This window comes from Lepisosteus oculatus, chromosome 11 (genome assembly GCF_040954835.1).
Source record: "Lepisosteus oculatus isolate fLepOcu1 chromosome 11, fLepOcu1.hap2, whole genome shotgun sequence".
NCBI classification, from domain to species: Eukaryota; Metazoa; Chordata; class Actinopteri; order Semionotiformes; family Lepisosteidae; genus Lepisosteus; species Lepisosteus oculatus.
Window position 1 is genome coordinate 17453487 of NC_090706.1, and position 14667 is coordinate 17468153.

General features: G+C 46.2%; 1 protein-coding gene across 1 annotated transcript in view; it reads left to right on the plus strand.

The window, feature by feature from the left end:
- The first annotated feature begins 1630 nt into the window (after positions 1-1630).
- Positions 1631-14667, plus strand: part of palm3 (paralemmin 3) — a 37901-nt gene continuing 24864 nt past the window's right edge. The window contains exon 1 of the mRNA XM_015349120.2: positions 1631-2163. The gene's annotated coding sequence lies outside the window, so the exon portion shown is untranslated. The remainder of the gene's footprint in view (positions 2164-14667) is intronic.

Here is a 14667-nt window from a genome sequence, read left to right on the forward strand (position 1 = left end):
GCTCTGTGCCTAAGGATCTGAGGCTGTGGCTGGAAGGTTGCTGGTTCAAATCCCACTGCCAGCAGAGGAATCTTGAGCAAGGCCCTTAACCCCAGCTGCTCCAGGGGCACTGTATAAATGGCTGACCCTGTGCTCTGACCCCAAGCTTCTCTCCCTGTCTGTGGGTCTCATGTGAAAAGACAAATTCCTAATGCAAGAAATTGTGTACGGCCAATAAAGTGATCTTATCTAATAAACTCCATTGCAAAGCTGAACAATTCACGTCAAGCTCTAGTACAACATATAGGATAGGTCCAAGGATCTGGCAGTTCACAAGCCTAATCTTAAGTACATTTGCACAGACTAGTGAAACGAACATGATAGAGAACAATACTGTACATCGTATGTAGATGATTCCAGGATACATAAGTACAGTAAATGTATGTTACACACATTCATCTTTTCTGGTTAGTTAGTACAATTTGTACAAAGGCCCTAAAATTCGCACAAAGACCAAACCAGGAACACACCGCAAACCAGGAGGCCAAAAGTCTCCCTGGAACTAGGTGTCGAGGAGTACTAGACACTATATTATTCATGATCACAATAGGTTAGCAGCTTTATACTGGAGTACCACCACTGCAGCAGGAGAAGGGTAGGCAGAGACTTCTCATGATGAAGCAGCATGGCAAAAGACTGACAGAGACAACGTAACGTCAATCGACTGTCTTCAGTCACGCCCTGGGGACAGCAGGTATTAATAGAGAATGCAAAGAACAAACACGAAGATTTAAATATCTTGTTCCTGTTTGCAGCGAGAAACTAGGCAATAATTTATTTATCTTAAAGAGAATATTTGACGCAAAATGTATAGGGTTAAAGTATTTTTTTTATCACAGCCAGTCTTTTGAAGCTAAAATTTCTATAACCATTGATTCTACTTAAACGCAGTTTGTGTAATTGGACAATTAGATTTTGCCAACTGCGATTGTTGTGCAGTGTTTACAAGATGGGCTTTGCTTTTCGAAGAGCTGAGGGTTTAAACAACCCGGAACAATACCCTTCCCTGTCAGCTCGTCTGTGTCAAGACTGGCCGCAAACCAAATTAAACAGAGATGACAAAGACAACCCACGTCCCACCTTTCTGCAGTCACTAACCCTCACCCCGCTAACTTTCCGTAGGAGTCGCAATCGATTAGTTTTAATGTTTTTGTATTGGACAATTTACAAAAAGAGAACATTGGTGGAACTCCTTCCTGCTTTAATATATATTACCATATAACTGCACTGTAACTGCGTGACAAGCATCCTTTTTTAAAAAAAGTCACTCAATCGGACTCTTGTTTTATTAAGGACGGAGTAAAAACGGTGCCCACATATTGTAATGTCAGGGCAGGGGAACTGAAGCGCTCTTGTCCTGAAACACAAAACTCCTGCACAGACGGTTAATATTTTATCATCTTCAACTCGGATTCAAATATCACCGGTGATGTGAGTCCGCTTTTCTTTCTGGTGCAAAGTTTGTTTTTCGTTTTCATAACCATCCGTCGCCGTCATCAAGTTTTGAATGTAAAAAAACGAGTTTAGCGACAAACCAGCCTAACCTGTTACTACTGTAACTGAGCGGTTAGGTTTCGTGCGACTGCGACGACAGCGTGCAGATTTCACTAGCTGTCGGAGTTAAAAGAGGAGGACTTCACCTCCTGCAGTTAAGAGACGAAAATAACAGGAAACCAAACAGCTTTTTCAGAAAGAAAAAAAAAGTTACAAGGGGGGCTGGGTCGAGGATCATAACACAGGAACTCCCTCAGGTATCCTGGGCAGCCTGCAGCAGCTACCAGGCGAGATCAGTCCATCTGTAGCGCCGAAGTGCTAACATAGGGCTTTTTTTTTAATCTGGCAGAGCGGGAGAAATTTCCCTCCTTTCTGCAAACAGTTAAGCGACCCGTTAAGCGCAAGAAACGCTCATTTCAGTCGGATACTCCACGCCTCGATTCAGGTGGGATTTACTTAAAGGGGATTTTATTTACTGAGGAACGTCGGCACTCTTCTTGGATATTGCATCCTGATTCCTGTCGCGGAGCTGGATAAACGCGGGATTCGTCTCCCTTGACTGAAAGTTCCTGAAGAAACAGCCCGATTGAAACACGACAGGCGCCTCTCCGACACCCACGGACTGGCAAGGTAAGTGCGCCAGCTGGGTCTGAGAACTCGCTAACTCCGCTGAGCTGGTGCTCGCCTCCTGTCGGGTTTCCTCTAAGCGGAAATAAGCTTTTTTAGTAAGTTAGTTTGTAAATATGCACACATACGAAGGTTAACGATGAGAAGAAGCCTGGAGCTCATCCAGTTTCCGTGCTGACGAAGCTGTGTCAGACACATCTGGAGTAGTCGAATTTGCAAGCGCTGAGCTACATTGCAAATTATTTAGCTGTATTAGTGTTTACACCTCAGACGCTATAAAACTAATGCGGCTGTCAGAAAAGCTGCTTTTTCCTGGCACAGTAATGACAGAAGCAACGCTCTGGGCGACTCAACAGGAGTAATTTAACTTAGATTTTCCACGTTTCGCAGCATTTACTGTACGACGCGCCTGCTAGCGGGGACGCTAAGCAAACCCCTATTTTAATTTCTGCTCTAGCAGAACCAGCAACAACATAACATGCTAATATTAATAACGCCGCGGTGCTTCGCTCTTTATATGTCAGCAAAGCTGTTCTTTAAACCTGCTATATTTACTCTTCACTACACGCAAGAAGCTCGACAACATAGCCCGTACATCTGGTTTCCACTAGGTCTTGTCAGAGGAATACGAAAGAGATTTATAAAGTTCTCCTGGCTACTTCAGCCCCCAGCTCGCTAGGAGCGGAGCCGTGGAGGTAGGCGGCACCCTGGACAGACTCAAGTCGGTAAGAGGTTTTCCGTTCCACCAAAATTCAAGCTTTGACTTTAAAAGTGTGGGAGGTCTTTACTCAAGGGCACTCCCTTGCTCTGAAAGAGCATGAAAAGAAATCGGCAGTCGAGCTGGAGCGGGTCGATGGAACTTGTTAAAAAACCTTTTCTTCGATACAGACCTCGGTTTGACACGTGTCCACGCCACCAGGCACCGCACGTCCTTAGTTATGACCACAGACAGACCTTGTTTTAGGGGCAAGTAACCCAAGAATAAAAAAATGGAATAAAAGTGTAAATAACCTAAATAAAACAAGGTAGGGCGGCACGATGGCGCAGTGGTTAGCATTGCTGCCTCATGGCACTGGGTCCAGTTCCTGACCTGGGGTGCTATCTGGGCAGAGTTTGTATGTTCTCCCTAAGTTTGCATGGGTTTCCTCTGGTTTGCTCTCACAGTTCAAAAGCATACTGGTAGGTTAATTAGCTACTAAGCTACAAGCGAGAAGTCTTGTTAGACATGCCACTTTTCACCTGGAAGAAGTTGAAAGGAGGTCACTAAAGTTCAGCAGGACTGGAGAATTCGAAACCTTTATCCAGGAGTATAGAGCCCTGCTGTCTGCCTGTCTGAACTCTTATCTGATCTGACTCAACAATTGAGTAAAAAAAGGTTGCTCTTCAGATAGAGGTCTGATTCTGGCCCTTTGGTAACAAAAACATCTGAAACAGGGGTACACACACACACACGGGAACCCCTTGTTTAAAAGCCATTATTGTCAACAAAATAGGAGCCCTGTTATTGAAGCTGTTAGACATTGACTGTGATGCAAGTAATATTAAAAGTGATTCCATCAGATCTTCAGGAAGTGCAAGAGAAATCGCAGTGTGGAGTGAGAGCTGGTCGGATTCGGCTGTGTTGAAGGTGTGACCTTCTCGTTAGGCGTCTTAGATTTGGAGGTCCACAGCCCTAAAGCACTGCTGACACTACCTCTAGCCTCGAGCAAAACAGTAAAAACAATTATGGTTAAAATATTTAAAGCAACGCACTCAAAACAGAATAATCCTGCCAAGAAGCTTGTAGATATTTCCCCCCGAAACAGGATTTTTCCAGTTAAGAAATATTATCAAAAACCAAGAAAAGCTCATTTGAGCAGCTGTCCGTTTTTTGGAAAAGATTTTCTTTTCACTCACAAGAATGTGAAGATGTGAAAAGTGTGCAGTCTTAACACCTGGAGGGTTTCTCTGATGATCATGCGAGAAAGACACTGGCTTGTCAGAATCGCTTGCTCTTTGGTGCCAAGAGGACTTTTAATGTAAACACCCAAAACCTCATGTAGAAAGGATGATTAACTCCTCCTCTCCCGCTGTTTGTGTAGTTAGGAATGAAGCTACAGTACCCCTGTATTCACAAAACATACAATCCAGGATTATACTGTGTCAAATATGGATCATGTCTTAAGGTCTAAAAGTTACAGCTCAAACAGTGTTATACACAAGACACCAAGCCTACTTCGTATCTGTCACCTGAGCTGGATTTTAGCCCAGGGCTATAGGACAGAAGTGGTTTATTAATTCTAAATTTACATGGTATCTTTTCACAACGAGCAGCATCTCCCAAGTGCTTTGCAAGAGTCGTGTGCAATACAGCCTAGGCAATTTCTAGAGGGAAACGTTGAAGCAGCCCGAGACTTTCAACAGGTGAGCCAGCTGTAGTCCTGCGGAGCTCTTTCATGTCCAGGTGCTTGCGCTGGAACACGTGCCACAGCCTGCATGATATCCCCCTGCACTTAAAGAGTGTTTACTCACCAGGGCTTGTGGTTTGTAATCTCCCCCCCCCCTCACCATTCAGACAGGTGATTGCAGCTGAAGCCTGTCCCAGCCCCCCTGCCTCTCCTTTCTCATCTGTAAAAAGGTCTGTTTGTTCTAGCCTTGCTGAGAAACACTAGGTACTACTAAAAGTGTTTCATGATTGCCCACACAATACATTTCCGACAGAACCTCCATAAATTACCACTGCGCATTATTTAATCCACTGACAGATTACACAGTAGAACAAACATTGCTGCCTGCCTTGGATAAGACTGTAGTGTACGCTGTACTCATGATTAGCGGGGAAATGTTTTTCTTCCAATGCAGACAAAAGGCACTCTCTTTCGGTTCAGTTTTTCTTAATAGCCATTATTAAACTTGGCAGAAGTAGACAGCTCTTAGCGAAATCCATTTAATCCTAAATCCGATCGATGGGGTTATCTGAAAGCTAAGTGGAATACGACCGTATTCTCCCTGTTCTCTTTAACGTCCTCTTTCCCTCCTGCCATTAAGCTTGAAGTATCACAGCCGATGTCTTCCACTGATTTTGAATTGATTGGTGAATGATTGCCTGGGCCTTCGGTAACACTGCCAGGTAGTAGCCTGGTAAAATAGAGTAATCTGTCTCACACCACTCAGAATGGCAATCAGAAAACCCCACAAAACACCTCTACCAACAAGATGCTCTGTATACTTCTAATACAGTGTATGTGTTAGCATATCTAGCTGCTAGTAAATAATTAACTTACTGTATCTAGCCCTTTCTCTAGGTGACCAAGGGCATTAATTAAAAAAAAATGGCTGGGAAGGCTGTTCCACTCTCCTACAGCCCTTTGTGTAAATAAAATAGTAATTACATTTTAGGACGGCTTGGTATAATTTTAACAATTCTGGTACTTTAGAAGAAAAATTTCACCTCACATTTTAGTTCACATTAAATTTTAGGGGGCACTATCTGAAAGGCAATAGTAAATTAAATCAGTGCACATTGCCAGTGAGATCAGAAGCACCAATTTAGTCCCAGGGATCTTTGAAGCGTCATTAATATGACTCCCACTTCCCTCTAGAAGCTGAGCAAGCTTGCATTTTACAGATTTGCTGACAGTCCTTGACAGGCTTCTGTAGTTAAAGGCTCCTTTTCTGCTTTGTTAAAGATGCAGAGACTGTAAGATGACATTCAGCAATTGCACAGAGTGGAATCCCCTTTGCATTCCCAAATCAAATACACTATGCCTCATGTCTTCAGCAACGGAGTCAATAAAAACAGAAAGCCTGTGCACACCACAACTGGCTTCAAACTTGCTGTGACTCAAACATGCATGCTGAAATTCACAGACCCTGTGCTCCAGAGATGGTCTGGGAATATACAGTTCATACAGTGTATATCCTATCTCCTGTTAAAATTAGTCCATGCAATTTGTCTGGTGTTCACTTTCATAACTAAAATAATCCAGAGAAATTTGAAAATTCAAATTAGTTATCAAAATGTAAACGTTCATTTTCGTTAAATGTTCCATGCTTGTACAGGAGTTGCTGCTCCTGGAATAACTGCAGTGTGTATAAAAAAAGAAATGCAGAGGAAGTCAAAAATGATACTGTTAGGACGCTGCCCGGTTGTCTGACAGCTCGTCTTCACATGTACTGTAGCATTCTAACCTTTACTACAGTACATGCAGTTGCTACCTGGAAATGGCATTCTGGGGTTGAGGCAACTGCAGACAGATTGCAGAGGTTGACTATTAACTTTAAATTCCTGGGTGGGTGAAAGACACTTCGAACTCCCCCCAGGACCTCTGAACTCTGACCACAAGATAATAAGAATTTTAAAAGGAAGGATCAGGGGGGGCGAGGCTGCCCTAGGGGCGTACTGCTTGTCCTGGATTCAAAGGCCTGGATGTGAGATGAGGGGCTTCATCCAGATTGATGGGGGGTTTCTCCAGATTGATGGATTTTGGAAATCGTTTTGTTAGCTGTTGGAATGTGCGTTTTCAAGTGTAGAAGGACCCTGCCAGGAAGATTTCCAGTTATACTGCAGAGATAAAAGATTAAAAAGTAAACATGGCTTGGGGACTTGGTTTTTCTTACGCAAGACACTCATCTGACTGTAGTACTTAATAAACCAAATCTAGATCACAAATTTAAAATGTATGCAGGAACTATTATGAATTCCTCCAGGTAAATACCCTATTTTATTATAGCAGCGTATTTTGTTTTGCTTTTTGTCTCATGACAAAATTGGTGCAGTTTTTTGAAAATGTTGGTAAAACAAGAGCAAGGCTAGATCTCCAAAACTCTTTTCTGTCATTTTCCTGGAGTTAAAAAAGTCAGGGGTTACAAATAGGGGCAGCACAGTGGCACAGTGGTTAGCCATGCTGCCTCGTAGCACTGGGGCCCTGGGTTCACATTGTGGATCTGTGGTGCTGTCTGCGTGGAGTTCGTATGTTCTCCTCAGGTTTGTGTGGGTTTCCTCCAGGTGCTCCAGTTTCCCGCCACAGCCCAAAGACCTAGTAGCAGGTTAACTGGCTTTTGGGAAAATTGTGTGTCCGTTAGAAAATGGAAAATGGAAAATCATCTACAAAAGGCCTGTATCCATACACTCTGTTTAGAAGACTAACAAACAGCTGATTGAAGCAGCAGATCTGAAGTTGAGTAAACAGGTGCTGATCGACGTATCGGTTCTATACGCTTGTAATGTGTGTCATCAGACTTAGCTCATTTGTATTTCCTACAGACGTTTGCTGTCTAGTTGACTACTGCAAAATCTGATACCCGGCAGAAAAGCATTCCAGTTACACCACACATGGAACAAGCAAGCTGCCCCAGAAGTACACAGTAAACCAGCGTGTGTTACACTCTACGCCGTCACCAACAGAGAGAAACAGATTGCACCCTCTGCAGCATATCTCTGCGGGCAAACGTCTCTTGTTAAAACTCCTCAAGTAATTCCGAAATGCATCCGGGAACAGGGACAAGGCAGGAACAACACGACAACGATACTAACCTATCAACGCTGGCTACTGCAGAGTCGGAATGGAATCGAGGGCTGGGGCAGGCCCGTGCCAGCAGGTTCAAGCGAGATGACGCCAGGCCCGTTTGTTTGTCTGCCAAGTTAGAAAAAAAAGAGGCACAGGCAGAGTGCAAGGCTGCTGTTTTTCATCACCTCTTTAATGAGGGAAGAGGGTGTGCGGTCCTTCCTGGCCTGCTGCTGGCTCTTGCCAGTCCAACCCTCCCTGCCTGCACTGGCTTTCAATTCCTGTCAGGTCAGGGCTCCAGAACACATCAGAAGCGACATGCCGGGGCTTGTGGGAAGACACGATGGATGACAGGGTCTTCGCAGGGTTGCTAACGTCTCCTTCCAGCACATCCAGGTCACCTTACAGAGCCCCGAGGCACCTAGCGAGCTGTCCTGACCGAGCCAGCCCCACCACTTCCAGCTCTTTCCTGTAAAGTGTCCCTGGAGGCGCCACAGCTGTGCCATCACTCCTCACAGCCTTTTACCAGTTTCCTTCACTCGCGGCACATTTGAGGGCATCCACTGTGGGGCCTCGCCAGCCGTCTGCCAGCCTGCTGCTCTGTCATCACCAATTCGGCCATTTTTCCAGTTTCGCTCCGTTTCCACGGCTTCTCACACACACAATTTGTCCTTGTTGGGAAGCTTCAAGTTTTCAGTGTGAGCCCTTAATTGTTTCTTAAGCCGGGAGGCCCTGAAGACTGTGGCGGTCCCTTTCTCCGTAAATTCCTGAAGGTATTTACTGTGGAAAAGACACTGGCCTGATGACCTTCTGGGTCTTCCTTTGATCCCATCGGTCCGGTTTGCCTTCAGCAGCAGGAGAGCAACACCACACCGTTTTCTTTGAGGGGATTATCCAGACTTTTCTGTCTGAATGGTATTTGGTGGGAAAGGGAACATAAAGGATGTCTGTACCCTCTTTGTAACCAGCACACCCAGTACTGGCAGTGGGGCTGTACAGAAGTGGAACAACCTCCTTCTCCTCGGCTTCCTTTCCGACAGTCTGCTGGTCTTTAAGCAGCAATTCCAGATTATTCCAGTCTTGCTTTCACACCGACAGAGGTTCTGTTAGGCAATGGTGGTGTGAATGAGGAAAGAATGCTGCCCTGCAAGTTTTTTTTTCATGCAAGGACACCAATATTAAAAAATCGGCGCATGACCCTGTGCACCTGAGTCTTTCAAAGAATGAGACGATGAACCTTAAAACAAAACAGTTAACAAAAAACAGTTTGAACTGCCTTTGAAGATGTGCTTCTCTTTTGGTTGCCTAAAATATTATTACTTTGGCTATCTTTTATGCATATTTTCCACTCTCTTGGCTCGGATCTTTGGGATGATATCCGGAGTTTGCAACAGTATGAATCACGACGTGCGAATCCTGTGATTCTGTGGTCACCATCCTAAGAAATTCCCACCCGTGTTTGTCGTCTTTAAATAGTGACTCACTTCGCCCCTATAAAACAAGATTAACTGAAAAGCTTCAAAGAGGAAAGTGGCTTGTCCAAGACCCCATCTCTCTGGGTTTGCCGTGACAGCATGGTGCTTTGTAACTTTTTCCATGAAAAACAGGACAAAGGCATACCACTTGCTTGCTGTCCGAAACATTGCATGCCAGCCACCCTTATTGTCCCAAAGTGCATTTGGGAATGTATCACTCACTGTTGTGCAAAGCTATATGACAAAAGCTGAAAACGTCTGGGAAGTATGGGGGAAAATAAATGTAATTACATAATTGCATACTTGGAGTCCACTTATTGCTGTCTGTTCCTGGGAAACTACAGATGGGTAAACAAAAGGCTTTCATAATTAGTGGCTTCGCAGCTGGGTTGCAGTGTCAGGGAAGCACTTGGAGCTGGAGAGGGATTCTGAGGAAATCTCTAGGATTCCAGGTTCCTGTGGCACAGCACATGAACAGTGGTTTTTCTGAGAAACAGGACCCCCGTCTTTGAGGTCTCTTCCTGTTCCCTATGGTCAAGTCTGTGCTGTTCCACCTCTAGAGGGAGAGGGAGAAGGAATAGATACCTGAGATCTCCTCAAGGCTTCGGCTGCTTGACCTGTGCTTGTTCCCAGCTCCTCTTTAATGAGGGGGTGCCTCGGGATGGCAGATGACCTTAAACTCCGCTGGATGAAAAACAGGGGGCATGTCCATGGTGCGCTAGTGTTCGGGGCAGGTGTGGCCGAGGCAAACGGTCCAAGGGGGTCCGAGGCAAATCTATGAATAAAGCAAATGTCCAAAGCCGGGTAATCCATCCTGACAGTCATATAGAGTTAAAAACCGGAGCGGGATCTGGTGGAGGGTTGGGGGAATAAAAAAGGGGGTAACGGGACCAGAGGCTCCCTGATCCCGGACACAGATGGTCAGGACACCGTTGTGAAGCCTATGCCGTCGAGTCGCTCCTGGACTCGCAGTTAGGCGGGCTTCCGGGTGTCCATGTTCCAAAGCTGAGCCCCGATAGGCAGGACCGTCTGGTTTATATAACACGGGGCTCTGGAACCGGAGGCAGGTGCTGGAGATGAGAATAAACAAGGTAGGGCTGGAGCGTCCTTAAGAGGAGGGATTTACGATCGTGACACCAGCATTGGATGACGAAAAACAGCTGCCCTTGTGGACCTGCTTCTCAGTGAAGATCTGCACAGAAAGTAAAAAAATGCCATCCCTGCCTTCAGCTTCTCACACGCAAGGCCTTCTAGTTTTGCTCCATGAGAGAGAGGTTTCCTGATGCTGCTTGGCAATTACCTGCTGACTGAAATGTCTTTGAACTCAAGCTTCCTCGCTCGTTTCCCTTCAGCTGAAATGAGTGCACTACAGCTGACGAGCATCCGTTTACCACGCAGCCATGGCAACCCACTGCAAATACGTGGACGTGGTTTCCATCAGTAACCATCCACTCATTACGAAGTTCCTGTCAGATGCACTTGGTGGCGTCAGAACATAAGGACTTATATTGAATACCCTCGGACTTGACCAGAGTTGTGTCCATCCAATTTGGAACTGCCAATTGCCTCATTACATAATAATTAATAATAATTGCTTACACTTATATAGTGCTTTTCTGGGCACTCCACTCAAAGCGCTTTACAGGTAATGGGGACTCCCCTCCACCACCACCAGTGTGCAGCCCCACCTGGATGATGCGAAGGCAGCCATAGTGCGCCAGAACGCTCACCACACACCAGCTATCAGTGGGGAGGAGAACAGAGTGATGAAGCCAATTCATAGATGGGGATTATTAGGCCATGATTGGTAAGGGCAATGGGAAATTTGGCCAGGACGCTGGGGTTACACTCCTACTCTTTTTGAGAAACACACTGGGATTTTTTGATGACCACAGAGAGTCAAGACCTCGGTTTTACATCTCATCCGAAGGACGGCACCTGTTTACAGTATAGTGTCCCTGTCACTATACTGGGGCATTAGGACCCACACAGACCGCAGGGTGAGCGCCCCCTGCTGGCCCCACTAACACCTCTTCCAGCAGCAGTACTTCCAGGTACTGATCAGGCTCACACCTGCTGAGCTTCAGTGGGTTGTCCATTTTGAGTTGCAGAGTGATATGGCTGCTGGTGATCTTGGACATCTTGCGCCACAGCAACAGCTCCTGTACTGCATATGGACACTCCGGCCCGCCCGGGAAAGGTGTGGTACAGAGTCCAGGAACAACTAAGAAAAACTCTAGGCAGAAGCGTTGTCAAACCCAGAGAGCACGGAGGCTGAAGTAAGCTTCAAAACAGAGCGACAGCTGAGGAGAGAAGCTGGTTTCAACAGTGGTTTTGAAGAATGATAGAAAGTGGAGGATAAACACTGAAGTGGCGCGGCAGAGCGCAGGAACCTTGTGCAACAACAGGCACATCGTAGCTCGGAGAGCAGAACACAAGCGTCAGAAAATCCACGACTAGGGTTCGGGTCCTGCCACCACACAACGAGCTGAACCTGCATTTTAAAACAGTGACATCGTACCGTGCCTCACACCCACACGACAGAGCCCTTCACCCTTTTAGCTCTGGAAGCTCCATAGTGCCTGACAGGAGGGCTACACTGACTGGAAGAGCAGATTGTCTCGCTGACATCACTGGGCACTTGCATGAACTCGGCAGGAGAGCCGAGACAGCCCTTCTGACGACTCCCATGTCCCCCACTCTGCACTCGGGGTGCAATGTTCAGTCCAGCATTTCTTTAGAGACGAATGCACTGGAAAATAAAGACTCGTCACCCACAACGCTCATCAGACTTGCTGCTCATACTAAATCTTTTGCTTTTGCATAACAGATGTGTAGGCCAAGATAAGCGAAAATGTGAAGCAGGGTTACTCTTGTCTTTCAGAAAATTCTGTTTCGTGTCCAAGCCGTTTTCGCAATTACTAGCAACCGCAGTCTTGCGCAACTGCGGGCTGTGATCCCAGATTTTGTCGAAAAAATAAAAAGCCCATTTTAGTCCCAAAAGTTGCCTCTCAATCCCTCCTGCCAGGCAGCGTTGATTCCAGATCCAGGGAAAGAAGAACTTAGGGCAGGCGACGTGTGCAGTGGAGACGCTGCATTGTTGGAATAGCTGCCACGACTCCTGGACGGCTTTAACCAAAACAGATTCGGCCACAATTGCACAGGCTTGCCTTCGTTCCAGCAAAACAACCTGTCAAACAGAGAGCAAATTTCAGTCCAGCTGCTCCAGCACACCGCTGTCTGCCAGATGGAAACCCGCTAATTACAGCCGTCGCAAAACAAGGTGACCTAAATAACAGGTGTAAAACGATAACCCCTCCAATAACGCACAACAACAGGAAGAGGAAATCATCGTGCACCTCTAAATAAGGGACGTACGCTAGAGACACAGTGGCTCCAATAAGTATTTGCTGTGCACTCGAAGATGGGACTTCAGCACAGGTATTGGCTCATGTCCTTCCTCTCCCTGCCAAATTCTTCCATCATGAAATAACCAAACAGATTCTTGTTTTACATCCAATGTCATTTCCTCGACTCCGGCCTGGAATCGCGGGGCGCTCCACCCCACCCCTTTTGGGATTGTTCTGGGAGGAAATCTGCAGGGCCAGGGCACGCTTCCCCACTCCTGCCAGCCTTTGTTATTGGCCTGTTTGTTTTATCCAGCCCGTGTCTCTGGGGTGGGGTGGGGAGGGGGATTGTATTGAAAGCCCAGGCACGGTTATCAACGCTGGCTGTGAGAGTTAGGAGCCTCAGTCACTTGGTCGCAGTCCCCTAGTGCTCGTGCCCCATAATGGGAAATTATCAGAATCAGGAACACTCATTTTACTCCCCTCCTCTTCTGGAGTTTGTGCTTAAAAAGCAAATCGGTTCCTTGAGTAGGAAAAGTCTCCTCTTATTAATAAGTAATTTGATCTGTGAAGGCCATTGAGCTGTGCTTTAGCCACAAGTGCTGCAGAGTCACTTAGAGTAGGAACGTGGCTTTTATGTCTGATCAGTAGGAATGGCGAGGTTCAGTCGATGGCTCAGAGGGACGCACAGCAAGGGTTGAAGGAGAAACGTCATGCCAACATGTAGCCATGTTTACCGTGTAGCATCCCAGTGCGGCGACTCTGTGGCTAAGGATCTGCGCCTGTGGCTGGAAGGCTGCCGGTTCGTATCCCGAGGCTGGCACAGGAATCCAACTCCGTTGGGCTCCCGAGCAAGGCCCTTAACCCCAGCTGACCCCAAGCTTCTTCCCCTGTCTGTGTGTCTCATAGAGAGCAAGTTGGGTGTATGCGAAAAGACAAATTCCCAATACAAGAAATTGTATTTGGCCGATAAAGTGATCTTATCTTAATACTGTCTCCCAGCATGAAGGCAGGACCGGTCTTAGTTCTTCCAGAGCTTTAGGGTAGCTCATCCTGACTCACATACTGTACAGAAGCAGAAACAAGGAATCTGGGGTGTCTGCTGCTGAAATACAGACCTGTCATTCAGCAGCACATACAGTGTGCTTGTGCGTCCTCTACTAGATCAGGGTTGAAACATAGCCCCGTTAGTCACAGACAAGTTGTAGCTGGGTAAAAAAGGCTTTGCGTCTCAAAAAGGATTTTCATTTTTATTTAAGAATATTCTTAAATACTCTCTCCTCTCCTAACTATTCTTAAGCAGGGCATACAAGGAAACTGTAAAACTACAGGTAGCTAATGAGCTTAAAGGATTAACATGCCTCATAAGCCTTTCAAATGAAGTTTTAAAGTGGTTCATTCATTCTTCAGTGATTTGAAAAACCAGGGGAAAATGCAGTCATTAGTCAGTCTCCCTGATGTCACTTTGCTTTATATCTGATCATCCCTGGATTTTTACAGTGCATTTGCTGAGATACTAAATGAGAAGGCAGTTCCAAAAAGCTTCTCAATACATCACTGCTTCCCTGCGCTGCTCTGGAATGACTGCTGTAAACCAGCCAGCTTGACAGGAGTGCTCCTGCCCTAAACCTGATCAGTGTGCTCCAGTTTAAGACCCTTCCCGAAAACGAAGCACAAAGCAGCACTTGCTGTGCTGCCTCCAGATACACAAAGGCAGCAAAGCTCCTGGTGAAGCATGTAGCCACAGCCTTGCTAGTCTTTGCCCTGGGAAAGAAAAGAAAGGTTTAACACAACAGAAGCTTCACGTTCATACCTGTCCTGAGGACGAGGAAGGCTGTTCAACCCAAGGGTTTCTGAGACGCGTCAGGCCTGTGTCTTACTGCAGAGGATGCTGCGTGCCCACAGCAACTGAACGAAACTGGCTTCCTGCCACCCACAGAGAAAACTGGGTCCAGCAGAAAGACATTAACAACAAAGATAGGAAGATCAAAAACAGGATTAGAATAGAAAACACCAGTCTCCCTTCCACCCCAAGTGCAAATACAGGCACTAGACTCTTCCTCCCCAGTATGTGTACAGATGTGAGCCAGGAATGTCTGTAAACATTTTCACATACCTACCTCGAAACCACTGGAGCTAGCAGCCTTCCATTTCTTCCAAAGCAAATTGTGTATTCCAAAGCAAATTGTGAATTCCAAA